The sequence below is a fragment of the Aegilops tauschii genome, chromosome 7 (genome assembly GCF_002575655.3).
Source record: "Aegilops tauschii subsp. strangulata cultivar AL8/78 chromosome 7, Aet v6.0, whole genome shotgun sequence".
Taxonomy (NCBI): Eukaryota; Viridiplantae; Streptophyta; class Magnoliopsida; order Poales; family Poaceae; genus Aegilops; species Aegilops tauschii.
In genome coordinates this window covers 150465219-150478976 of record NC_053041.3, presented here as the reverse complement: position 1 = coordinate 150478976, position 13758 = coordinate 150465219, and positions in this window count along the sequence as shown.

Here is a 13758-nt window from a genome sequence, read left to right as displayed (position 1 = left end):
TGTTGCACTTTGCCATGCCATGCCTCATTAAACCGGACATGCATCATACTTGATTGTGCATCATGTCATGTTTATGATTGTGTGTTTACTATGTTGTTTGTTTCTTTCCGGGTTGCTTCTCTCGTTAGCTTCGGTTTCATTCCGTAGTTGTGAGGATTCGTTTGACTTCATCTATTTGTCTTCTTCATGGACTTGATCTTCTTCCTAGCGGAATTTCAGGCAAGATGACCATACCCTCGAAATCACTTCTATCTTTGCTTGCTAGTTGTCCGCTCTATTTCTATGCTGCGCTACCTACCACTTGCTATATCATGCCTCCCATGTTGCCATGTCAAGCCTCTAACCATCCTTTCCTAGCAAACCGTTGTTTGGCTAAGTTACCGCTTTTGCTCAGCCCTTCTTATAGCGTTGCTAGTTGCAGGTGAAGTTGAAGTTGGTTCCATGTTGGAACATGGATATTTTGGCATATCACAATATCTCTTATTTAATTAATGCATCTATATATTTGGTAAAGGGTGGAAGGCTCAGCCTTGTGCCTGGTGTTTTGTTCCACTCTTGCCGCCCTAGTTTCCGTCATACCGGTGTTGTGTTCCTTGATTTTGCGTTCCTAACGCTGTTGGGTGATTTATGGGAACCCCTTGACAGTTCGCTTTGAATAAAACTCCTCCAGCAAGGCCCAACCTTGGTTTTACCATTTGCCACCTAAGCCTTTTTCCCTTGGGTTTCGCGGACTCAAGGGTCATCTTTATTTTAACCCCCCGGGCCAGCGCTCCTCTGAGTGTTGGTCCGAACCGAGCAGCCTACGGGGCCACCTCGGGGAAACTCGAGGCCTGGTTTTACTTGTAGCTTGACTTATCCGGTGTGCCCTGAGAACGAGATATGTGCATCTCCTATCGGGATTTGTCGGCACATTCGGGCGGCTTTGCTGGTCTTGTTTTACCATTGTCGAAACGTCTTGTAACCGGGATTCCGAGACTGATCGGGTCTTCCCGGGAGAAGGAATATCCTTCGTTGACCGTGAGAGCTTATATGGGCTAAGTTGGGACACCCCTGCAGGGTATTATCTTTCGAAAGCCGTGCCCGCGGTTATGTGGCAGATGGGAATTTGTTAATGTCCGGTTGTAGAGAACTTGACACTTGACTAAATTAAAATACATCAACCGTGTGTGTAGCCGTGATGGTCTCTTTTCGGCGGAGTCCGGGAAGTGAACACGGTCTGGGTTATGTATGAACATAAGTAGTTTCAGGATCACTTCTTGATCATTTCTAGCTTCGCGACCGTTGCGTTGCTTCTCTTCTCGCTCTCTTTTGCGTATGTTAGCCACCATATGCTTAGTGCTTGCTGCAGCTCCACCTCATTGCCCCATCCTTTCCTATAATCTTAAATAGTCTTGATCTCGTGGGTGTGAGATTGCTGAGTCCTCGTGACTCACAGATTCTACCAAAACAGTTGCAGGTGCCGACGATACCAGTGCAGATGACGCAACCGAGCTCAAGTGGGAGTTCGACGAGGAACGTGGTCGTTACTATGTTTCGTTTCCGGATGATCAGTAGTGGAGCCCAGTTGGGACGATCGGGGATCTAGCATTTGGGGTTATCTTCTTTTCATTTGGATTTGACCGTAGTCGGTCTATGTGTGGATTTTGGATGATGGATGAAATTAATTTATGTATTGTGTGAAGTGGCGATTGTAAGCCAACTCTCGTTATCCCATTCTTGTTCATTACATGGGATTGTGTGAAGATGACCCTTCTTGCGACAATACCTACAATGCGGTTATGCCTCTAAGTCGTGCCTCGACACGTGGGAGATATAGTCGCATCGTGGGTGTTACAAGTAATAAGTGATGCAACAAGTGTACAACCTCTTTGCCGTAGCCGTGTCAACCTCAGCATCATTGGGTTGGTCGCTGAAGCAGTTGAGGCAGAGGTGGCTGTCGGAGGTGTGGAGGAAGATCTGAGGAATCTGTAGATGGCGTCCAGGGCACTGCTCTGTTGTGATGGATCGTTCTGTCATTGGAGCAGCTCCGGTGAGCCGTAAGACGTCAAGGCTGAAGCAGCACAAGACAGACATCGTCAATCTCAAGTGGGATTCTAATAGCATCTCCAATAGATGATGTAAAATGGATGTAAAATTAACATCACCAAAAACCACCTTACTACAACAGATGAGGTAAAAACTGTTGACTCTGAACTTAACTGTCGAAACTGAAATTTACTGTGGAATCTGAATGCTACTGTCGAAACTGAACGCAATGGTAGCAGAGAGGCACTTGACATGTAGTTTAGGGAGGGCCTACAGTTCATCTTCAACCTGCACCCCCCTGAGCCGCCAGCCACCACCGGCTGAACCGCCGGCCCCAGCGCCGCCTCGCCGCCCCGAAACAATTCGCCACCGCCGCCCCGGCCAGCCCTCTAGGCCGCCGCCCCCCACCCTGAACCCTAAGATAGATAGTGGGGTACCTCTCCGGCGAGCCCCCGTCCCCGCTGTGGGTGGTTCTTCCTTAACTCCGGCGAGCCTCCCCAACCCCTGAAAATCGACTGACCCAAAAGTCGATTCAGTCGACTAAAGTGTGGCTTAATCGGAGCAGAGCAGCAGCACGAGCGAGGGGGAGAGCAGCAGCAGCATCAGGGCGAGCGAGCGATCGAGCGAGAGCCGGAGCAGCAGCAGCAGATCCGGCTGGTATGGACGCCGCCGCCGAAGGGGCCTCGCACTGGGGGAGAGCCGCCGTGGAGATGTCGCCCGCGGCGCCGGCTTCAAGGTAGCCGCTCCATGGGGGTGCGGGATGGAGCACCGTCGGCGCCGGGAGGTCGAGTTAAGGAGAAGGTGAGATGCGATGAGTGTACAACCTCTTTGGTGGTGCCGAGTAGGCCTCGGCTTCGTCCGAGGAGTCGGTGAGGATGCTGCGGTTCCGGTGGAGCAGTTTAAGGCGGCGCTGTGGGGATGGTGCAGCCGCGATAGACGAGGCGATCGTCGGAGCAGCTCCTTGGAGGTGGAGGACGGGGGGGCTGAACCGGCGGGACGGCGAGATGGACGACGGATCCTCATCCGGGGAGGTGGACGAGGGACGTCGAGCTGTTGCGGTGGACGACGTCGTCGGGGAAGAGGCTCCGGCTGGGCAGCGATGACGTGGCGGACGGAGGAGGGTGGGGTTTCGTGGCTGGAGCGGAGAGGTTATGGTGTCCTGGGATTTCGAATGGCGAAAAGGGGGCGATGGGAGGGGGTGAAGCATGACTTAGGGACGCGCTTGTCCAAAATGTAGGGTGTGTTACAAAAGTACCCCCCACCGATTTGAACTAGCGGCCCTTTCGGCTCAGGGTTAGAAGGGGGATCTCGCATGTCGGGATTTGGCAGCTGGAGGGAGTTTTGGGAGCCAGTTTTGGGAGCACGATATCTGAATTTTCGGGATATAACAAGACGCGGGTTGAATTTTAGGGACAAGCCTAACATGTAGTAATATTGTACTTGTACGTACCAAATCAATTCACACTTCCCTCAACCAAAAAGAAAACGAAAAAAATAAAACTATTCACACCACACAAAGAGAGAATCTTGCCCCGTTTTACTATACCAATGCTATTCAAAGCTACTCCCTCCTTCCATCTATATAGGGCCTAATGCGTTTTTCAATGCTAACTTTGACCAAATATTAGAGCAATGATATATGACATGCAACTTACACAAAGCACACCGTTAAATTCGTCTATGAAAGGTTCTTTCAATGATATAATTTTCACATTGTCCATGTCATGTACTATTAATCTTGTCAATAGTCAAAGGCGGTCTTAAAAATCTCATTACGCCCTATATAGATGGAAGGAGGGAGTATGAATCCATGTTATGTCCGATTAAATTTTTTCGCTTGCTGTATAATGCATGTAACCTACTCATACCAACATTTCAGTGCATTCCAAATGTCTATACTACCGTTGCAATTCGAACTAAATTTGAATTCGTTTCTCTATTTCAATAAGAATCTACAATCATGACTGTTGCCAACTTCAACCATCATAGTTTCTTTGCTATCCGCCAGATATAAATCGGACGGCCTATAATGCAGGATGGCAGGCACACCATCATCAACAACTCCGTTTTTTATAAGAGTAGAGATAAAATATATTAAATGTAGTATAACATGTTCATAACCACACCATGTGTATCACCGTTATATATATTCACACATGCGTCGGTTTGAAACACTATGATAAATTCTTCAAATATCTGAATTCGCTTTTTATAATGAAGTATATATGATCTCTATTCATCTTTTACACCCACACAACCCTCTTATCTTTGTAGCTAGCGCTAACTTTCTCTTGTGCATGCACACGCCCGCATCCCTCTCACCCTCCCTCAGCATTCTCTAGCTCCATCGCGCAAATTCGTCTTTTCACTTTAGGTCGTTCACCCACGGTGTGTGTAGGCCCCCCAGCTCCTTCTTTACGGCACACATCGATCGATATGCCTCTCTAGCCAGGTGTGCCTAGCACAAACACAAGCTTCCCCTCTTTTCTTGTCACCGTCCATGCCTCACTCCCACCACTCTTTTCATCGTTCTCGTACTCGCACACTCCTCCCCCCTCGATATAGTATGCCTCTCGTACCACCTCCTACATGCATCCCTCTCTGTCTATCCTTCTCCTCGTGCCTCATTTGCTTCTAACACACACATGCATGTATACCGATCGATCTCCCAACATATACCTAGATCAACTTTAACTACCCCCCCCATCGATCGACGTACCTCACAAGTTATGTCTCTCCTTTCTCTAACAAAGGGCGATTGATCTTCCTATGTAGTTACGTCTGCCTACCACAGCCACATCGTCCCCCTCATCATTCTTGCATGCCTCCTGACCCGTCTCTCACACGCACGTGCACAGACAACAAGCAGCCATCTCCTCTCTTATTGATATTGCGGGCGTGCCCTCCGTTTGTCTAGCAAACCTATCCCACCATTTGTTAGAAGCAACTCCACTACCACCCCCTCCAACACTCTAGCTCTGTCTCTCTCCCAACCTTATTCCTCTCCTGCACATATGCATGGATGCCGGTCAATCTCCCTTAATACATGAGGCAGATTGATCTCCTTAATACATGAGGTAGGCCTCTCTCCTCCTCCACACATATACCAGCCATTGTACCTCTATAGTTAATTGGGCCTCCCTCTTCCCCCACCACATACCGATAGTCGAGCGCTGCAGGTAGGTATCCATGCCACAGAGACAAACTGCACATGTCCCATCTCACGTTCCAGTAGGCCAGCCAATCTATATCTTTGACGTGGGCACACACAAATTCGATGGCACTCTTTATCGATCGCGCGCGCACACACACACACATCATCCCTCTCTTCGATTCTATGGACACCTCAAGCCGATGATACCTCCACTCTCTTCTCGTGGATCGCCCCCTCTATATATATGTTATATCCAGGACTCTATTTCACACACATTGCATATGTTACATTTTTTTATTGACCCCCCCCCCCAAAAAAACTCTCAAGGACCCACACACTATATCTCTCTAGGGTTGTATCTCTCTCACACAACCCCACGTAGGTGGTGTACGTATACAAGAAGAGAATAGGTGCACCGTGCACGTACTCACGCTTCATGATCAGCCACACCCGCGCGGGTACACGGTGGAGCTCATTTCTTTACGAAATGGCAGCCCACGTGCTAATTTGAACGCCCGTAGCGGTTGTTTACCTAGGGAGGTCGTGTACCACGCGTGCACGAAACAAAGTTCGACTTGACGCGTTGCCGCGTTATTTTTAAATAAAGTTATAGCGCTCAATGGCACGTACACAGAATATAAAACGATTTTTATGGAGAAAAAGGTAGTCCGCCCACTATATACAATGGAGCCTGCCTGCCTGGTTTGTCGCTCTTCAGAGTATCTCATACAAGGCTGCGGTGGCCTCTCTCTCTCACCGTTGGTCACTGATCCGGCCGCATCCCGTCCGCCGGGGGAAGGGGAGTGTGGTGGCCTCTCTCTCTCTCTCACTGTTGGTCACTGATCCGGCCGCATCCCGTCCGCCGGGGAAAGGGAGGAAGTGCATCGTTTCTCTGTTTGACGGTGCCGAGGCAGCACGTCTCGATCTGCGGTACACGACGTTCTCTCTGACCAAGCTCCGGTGCGGCAGGGCCTACACCACCTGCTCGCAGATTCCGCCCGCCGCCGCTCATCTAGTTACATCCTGACGACCTCCAGGTATCCCCTCCGGCCTTGCTCCACTGCCCGTCTTCCCACGTCGCTGCATGTGGATCTTCCATAGTTCTTTGCCCAAAACGTAGCTCATCCGGCGTACTTTCCATATTGCATTCTCGTCCTCACACCGTTTTAGACAAACACAACTGTGTTGTTATCTTCCCGTAGGACAAGGAATATGCTTCTTTTTTGTCGTCGCATGTGTCATCAACTGCTATTGGCCAGTAATTGTTTCCTTTCTACTCGTTACTATTGCGACCTTTTGGTGAATTGCACAAATCACTTTTTTCTTAAGAGTGTTTTGTGCAGTTGTACTAAAATGTCACACTTGCAACGTCTCTACATTTCAGTGCGACTGCACAAAAGGAGATTGGTTTTGCTCTATCCTCCTCATCCAACTCCGAGCCTAATCTTCTACAACTAGTTAGTCTTAAGAGAGACTGCAAAGGTGACCGTCTTCTATTTGTGTGCTTATTGTTTCATCAGTAGTCCTCTATTATCGTAATCACACTTAATATCTTTGGAACAGGGACGCTCAGCTCTATTTTAGTGGAACTGCACAAAATGATCGAAATGTTGCATGCTCCAGACAACTACTTTTCTCCCCAACATGCCTTATTGATTTAGACAGAGCTGGGGGGACATTGCTGCCAATGAAAGCATGGATCAATTTTAATTTAACACCTTCTCACAACTCTGTCTTCAGTTGTGATGTAATTATTAGCTCTGATCTGCTAATAATTGACATGCATTAGCAAGGAAGTTAGTTTTTTATTGTTTCCGAAAGAGCATCGATGGCAAGACACGCGAAACAAAAGCTGAAAGCTCACACCATTGTACAATTTCATGTCGCTGGAAAATTATTTGTATAGTACGTCAATTATGTAAACAAATTATGGAAGCTTGATAGCATTGCCAGAAGCCTCTTCATCATCCGGGTCCATGTGCCATGCACAAAATTATACTCCTTCGTTCCTAAATATTTGTCTTTTTACAAATTTCAAACGGGCATATTTTAGAGTGTAGATTCACTCATTTTGCATCGTATGTGTACTCCCTCCGTTCCTAAATATTATATTCGTCTTTCTAGAGATTTCAACAAGTGACTACATATGGAGCAAAATGAGTGAATCTACACTCTAAAATATGTCTATATACATCCGTATGTGCCAGTCCATTTGAAATCTCTAAAAAGACAAATATTTGAGTAGTCACTCGTTGAAATCTCTAGAAAGACAAATACTCCGGAGTATATTTAAGAACCGAGGGGGTAGTGCACAACCACATGGGAGACTCAGCCCGGTTGTTGCGCCGCATTAATAGTGAGTAATGAGCAGTCAAATCATAAGCCCCACCTTTCCCACTGTAAGTTGCTCTGAAGAAGCAACCATCAATACGCTCTTCTTTGAATCCGCTCATACTACTCCATCCGTCACTGTTTATACAGCGCGCTTCAGAAAAAAGAAAAAAATCTGTGGGACTAAGGCGACTAGCGATCGGCCTGAAAAATAGCATTGGTAGTTATAGCACGGCGTCTATTACTAGAGGGAATAATGCGTACACACATGCATGCAGTGCTTCCACCCCGGGTACACACATGCATGCACTTACTCCACTCCGTAGTAGTACAGTACATGGAGAGAAAATTGTGGACTTGATTGCGGTTACCACGCCCTAATTAATTGAGCATTAAACCAAACACGTCTAAAGTCTCTCTAGTGGTGGAAATGCATTGAGAGAAATGCATCATAATGAAGCGCGCCTTGTAAACTGTGACAGAGGGAGGAGTAGTATGAAGGTGCAAAACCAAGTACGCGTATGGCCAGTCGGTCAACGCACCTCCTCTTGGCATATCACTGACATGTGGGACAGGAGTGTGAGCAAACCGATCTCAATTGACGGCAAAGAGCCAACCCGCCGTTCCTTGAGAGAGACGAGGAGCGAGAACACACAGACGGGCTCGCACGGAGGCCAAGATATATTCGATCATGGTTGGTTGATCGATATCATTCATTAGATGTTGGGCTGCCGTTTTCCGCCCTTCTCCGGAATAAACGTGTACTTTATCAGAGATAAAAAAAATAAGAGTACAGACGCTCCACCACGCGGTTCTAGTAGTAGTACTACTCGTACTGCTGCGCTTGGCTCTTCGCCTCTTCGTGAAGTCGAACAATGATGATACTCCGCATGTTGGGTACTACAGTGTATGCCTCTGACAATCTGACACCGAATGGACTGATGCATGTCCACCGAGGGTAGGTTGCATTAGTCAAAAGGAGTAAGCGAGCTTCACCTTGTCCTGCAAGCTTCTCCTCGTTCTGTGAGTTGACGGGACACACCAAAAAGTAGTGCTAGTCCATACTCCCTCCTTTCCGGTTAATATGGCTTAATCTTTTTTGCGGGTAAATGAGAGAGCTTTATTCATATATAAGCATTCTTAGGACGATCATCCAAGACACTGGTCACTAGGAAGCGAGGTACCCCGCAAAAAAAGAAGTAGGAAGCAAGGTGTTTCATCAAGCCAGCTCTCGGCCACATTCAAAGTGCAGCAAGCACGGTTCGCACGAAGATGCGCCGCAAGGTTTGCTGACCTGTTTACATGCTGAATAACAAAAAAAGAGGAAATATTACCGAGCGCTACTATTTGTAACAAGACATGAGCCAGAATTAAGCGAGAATAGTGGCGAGTGTTCCATGCAATCAACTTCCATTATCACATGCGAGAACCCTCGAAGAGAACCAAATGTGTGGAAGATTGCTTTATCACATTTTAAAATTATAATAAGAGTGCAGACGCTCCTCCATCCGGTTCCTAGTACTAGTATAGTACGTACCTTTATAGACTATAGTAGTAGTACTAGTGAACTTTGTGCTTGGTTGTTCGCCTATTCGGGAAGTCGAAAAATAATAGCACTAGTAGTATAGTGTATGCTTCTAGCAATCTGACACCGAATTAACTGTTGCACGTCCACCGCCTGAGCGAGGGAGAGCTTGCATTAGTCAAAAGTTTCTCCTTGTCCTGCGAGCCACCGCGCGCAAGCTTCTCCCGTCCTGCAACCTTCTCCTCATTCGGCAAGTTGACGGGACACAGCAAAGTAATGCTAGTCCATACTGCCTAATTTCAAACGAGATAAATACACTGTCTGTCACTGTATATTTGTAAAAATACGGTCAGTGGACTTCATAATACGCTCATTGCGCTCAATATACATATTTTCCGGTGTTTATACGGTCACTAGCTCACCCTGACTGAGTATGTGTGTGCATGCACGTGTAGGTTGAGCACTTGAGCGTGACCGTGTGTGTTCCGTCGTGTGCTCGGACATGCATGCATTAGGGCGTCGCGCGCGTTTTTGCGTCCATGTGTACGTGTGACTGTTGCATACATGTAGGGGGAGTACGTGTAGGGGCCACTAAGGAGCAGTCAAATCACACAGTAAGTTAGTCGGAAGAAGCAACCATCATTTCACTCTTGAATGACACGTACGCAATATAAAATGGTTGATATGGAGAGAAAAAGAAAACCACTATATATATACACTAGCAGGAGCCTAAGCTACAAGCCTGCTTGCTTAGGTTGCTCTCTTCACAAGCATAGAACGAAGGGCCTGATCCCGCAGCTGGGGGAAGGGAACAATGTTCTGCGTAGACGCGGTCGACATCGGCGAGGGAGAAAACCCACAGTCGGTGCGTCCCAATCGGGGGTCACCACGGTATGGGCTGATGCCGCGTCCCAACCGCCCTTCTAGCTACAGCCCGACGTCCCCCTTAGTCCATCTTCCTTTTGGAGCCGGCTTGCTCCACTACACCGTAGCTCCATCTCCATGTCGATCTTTCTCTACTTCTACCAGCTTCTACTTGTGATGAGTTTATGTCTCATGAACTAGTGCCAGTACTATTATTCTAATCACACTTCTTCAATATCTTTGCCATCAGGGATGCTCAGGTCGATTTTAGTGGAACTGCACAAAAGCATCGTATGATCCGAGGCTGCCAGTCGTCTTTCCTTCGACAGGTTATACCTGGCCAGGAAATTAAATCATGTTTAGGGTTTAGGTTTTAAGTCGTAGTGACCCCATTAGTAGTTTTTCTTTCGTACACGCTCTCACAACTTTTCTTTAGTTGTGAAGTAAATATTGGCTATGATCTGTGAATCATTGAGATGCATCAGCATGCGTGTTAGTTTTCCTTTGTATTTGATGGAATGTTGTAACGGGGGAACCTTGGAATAGGAATGAAAATGGAGTGGAAAGTTTCTGTTTTTCCGGAGAAAAATGGAAACGGAGAGAAACCAACGTTTCGTTTCATTGGATCGCTCCATCGAGCAAAACCAACATTTAAATCACGTCTGTCGTGTTCTTGTCTCACCCTCCTCCACGGCTCGACCCCACACGGTCGCTCGGCATGCCACTCACCGCAAACCGAGTATACAATAACTTTCCGGCTTGCTTGTCGATGGATCGCGCCATGGAGTACTAGCACTACTGGAAGAGATTGATGAGTTGGGGGAGGACAGCTAGCTGTAGCACGGACTCCCAAGAACTTTTTACATGCATGTTGTAGCCGGCTATTGCGACCATTGAACGCGGAGCAGCCGCGTGCAACCGGAAGCGGCGCGGGCGACGCTCTCTCGGCCGGCGTGCCGCTTCAATGCCGGCGCCAGTGAGAGGTCGCGTCCGCTCTGGCCGGGCATGAATGCGCCACTGACCGTTTCGGGCAGGAAGCACGCGCGGGTGATGAAGAGGGTTCCGGTTGGTCAGGACCGGCCGTGGCAGCGGTCCGGACGTGCGCAAACAAGAGATGTTGTACGTTAATATTGCTGCGTATATAATTAACAACGTAAATAATGTGGCAGTTGGATAAATATGATTGGAGATGGAGATGGAAATGGAATTTTACGTAAATACGGATATGCATGTCTATGTCTATGTGTGTGTGCGCGACGACTCTCGCGACCTGGAAGCAGGGGCGTGTTTTTGATCGAGTTTTCTTTCTTGGTACGTTAGAAAATCAGTTTGTCTAATTCACATCTAGATGTTATTTAAGGATATCACATCTAAGCTCCCACAAGTATATATTGTAGCAACAAGAAACAAGAAAACAAGGAAAAAAATAGACCACAAACAGAGTGGACATCAACTTGGATGTGACATAACTATGTCACATCTAGATGTGTCCTAGAACGACCTAAAAAAATTGTCCGCCAGTTTTCGTTTCTTTTTTCCGAGAACGCGCGTATTCTATTTAAAACCACTGCTATGGAGAGATTTTTTTACTCCATTATAGCCTCTTGTTTGATAGATAATTATGATGCTTCTGTTTGTTGGTGTACTTTTCATTAATTCTTATTGACAATTGAGATGTCGTTGCTAACCTTTTTTTATATTTTTGGAAACAGCGATGCGTGTCTACATACCCGGGCATGTCTTCCTCAATTTTAGTGGAACTGCACAAAATTGGATGGCCATTGTTGTTCCGTCTCACTGTCCTCTGCCACGTGGTTCTTCCTTCCTCGAGCTTGATTACTGAGAAGAAACAGACCACAGTGAGGATTTGTCGAACTTCATAGGTGCCTCACCCAAACTTGATACCAAATGGATGATGCATCACCACGATGACCAATCAATGCTCATGGTTGCGCCTCATGGTTGCGTCGGCTGGTGAAGCTGATCGATTTTCAATGAAAAACAAGCTGCCTTCCATCAGTGCTCTTTGCTTGTTACGCACAAAGATGATATCCTTCGTCGGTTCACCTTGGTTGCGTTGGAGACGCAGTCGTCTTTCACGTTGGTGCAATTTTATCACACAATTGGCTATGAACCAAATGTTTCCTCGAAGAAGGATCGACGTTGGTACTAAGAGCATAAGTTTTGTATTGATTTCTAAGCCTTCTCACAACTTTGTCTCCAGCTCCCCTGTAATTTTATCTGTCCAGCTATTAACTTTGATTTAAAAAATGGTGTGGACTAAAAACCCGGATAGACGTAGTAGCCCTCCATTTTTATTTACTCCGCATATTAGATTTGACTGAAGTCAAAATTTGTAATACTCTCAAACCTTTCCGATAATTGAAATTAAAATTCTTTATTTGTACACACTCTGACACGTTTCCGATAATTTGGCGCATGTGTGGTTGTTCACTTAAGGGAGGGTAGTGTACCACACGTGAAGGACAGGAAGTACGACCAGGACGCGTGGGCGTGGATCGTTAGTTCATCGGAAGTAGTACTAGTTTTCTTCACTGTACATTAAATAAAGAGTTTTGTTTCGTACTTACACAATTTAAAACGATTGTTATGGAGAGAATAAGAAAACCACTCCACTATATATTAGTCGTATACATGAGAGTACTATATGGACGCAGCTTCATTGACTTAGTGCACCTGCCTTTGGATTTATGACAGGTGGGCCCAAAATGTGGCTGGCTCACCTGTCATACAGCCAAAAGCAGGTGCAGTGAAGGCACCGGAGCTCAGTCCGTACTACAGTAGTAGTATATATATAAGCGGGAGCCTCAGCGCTTGTTCGCTAGGGTTTGTACTCTCCACACGCTCGCCGCACTACATATATGTTACACGCTGGAGGCTCAGCGTTCATTTGCTAGGGTTTGCTATATTCACAGTCTCTCACCCTCTCTTCACCAGATCTAAACAAGACTGCGTTGGCCTCTTGTCTCTCTCTCCCCCCTCACAGCTGGTGAAGGAGGCGTCCGTATCCCATCGCACCGGGAAGGGGAGGAGGTGCAGCGTTCACTCTATCGTCTTCGGCGTGGGAGGCAATCCACTGCCGGCTGCGCTGTTCTCTTTCACCCAGCGCCTGTGCGGGAGGGCCACCGACCCCTTCTTCCTCGCTGCCGTATGTAGTGTGGGCAGATCCGGCCTCCCGCCGCATGCCTTGCCATATCCCGACGACCCTAAGGTATAAGTTTCTTTGAAACCGTCGTTGCTCTAGCTGCATGTGGATCTTTTTCGATCTGTAGTCGAATCTAGGTCTTGGTTCAAAGAGGAAAGAAGGGTGCGGTGGGCTGGAGCAAGAATCTAGGACGTGGTTCAATGAGGAAAGGAGGGGCAGAAAGTAGTATAGAGTGGCTATCCAGCCGCTTTGTAGGTCGAAAAGGTTAAAAGGGGGTAACCCATTACACACATATGTAAGGAACCGATCTCTTTGTTGAAAAGGGAAAGAAACGGGGGGTCGGGTAGTTTGTGCAGGACTAGATTTGCTGCCCTCACATAGGAAGAAGGTTCAAAGAGAACAAATATGGGACCAGCGCATATATGCTGCTTGGCTACATACTCTGCATCACCCATTTATACGTGTGGACGCACATGGTGCTGGCATGTCCCATACAGCTATTTTGCTGTTGTTAATCTAAGAATGCCGCCGAAAAATTGAAGCAAGGCCACTGTTAAAAGTAAATTACATTTTTTAACGAATGTTGTTTCAAGAGAATGTCTCTGTTAATATGAATCAATGCAACCGTTTTAGAAATGCTACTGTCCTACTTTGTTTTCCATCCAAGATAAGTTAGATGCTTCTTTCTGTCAC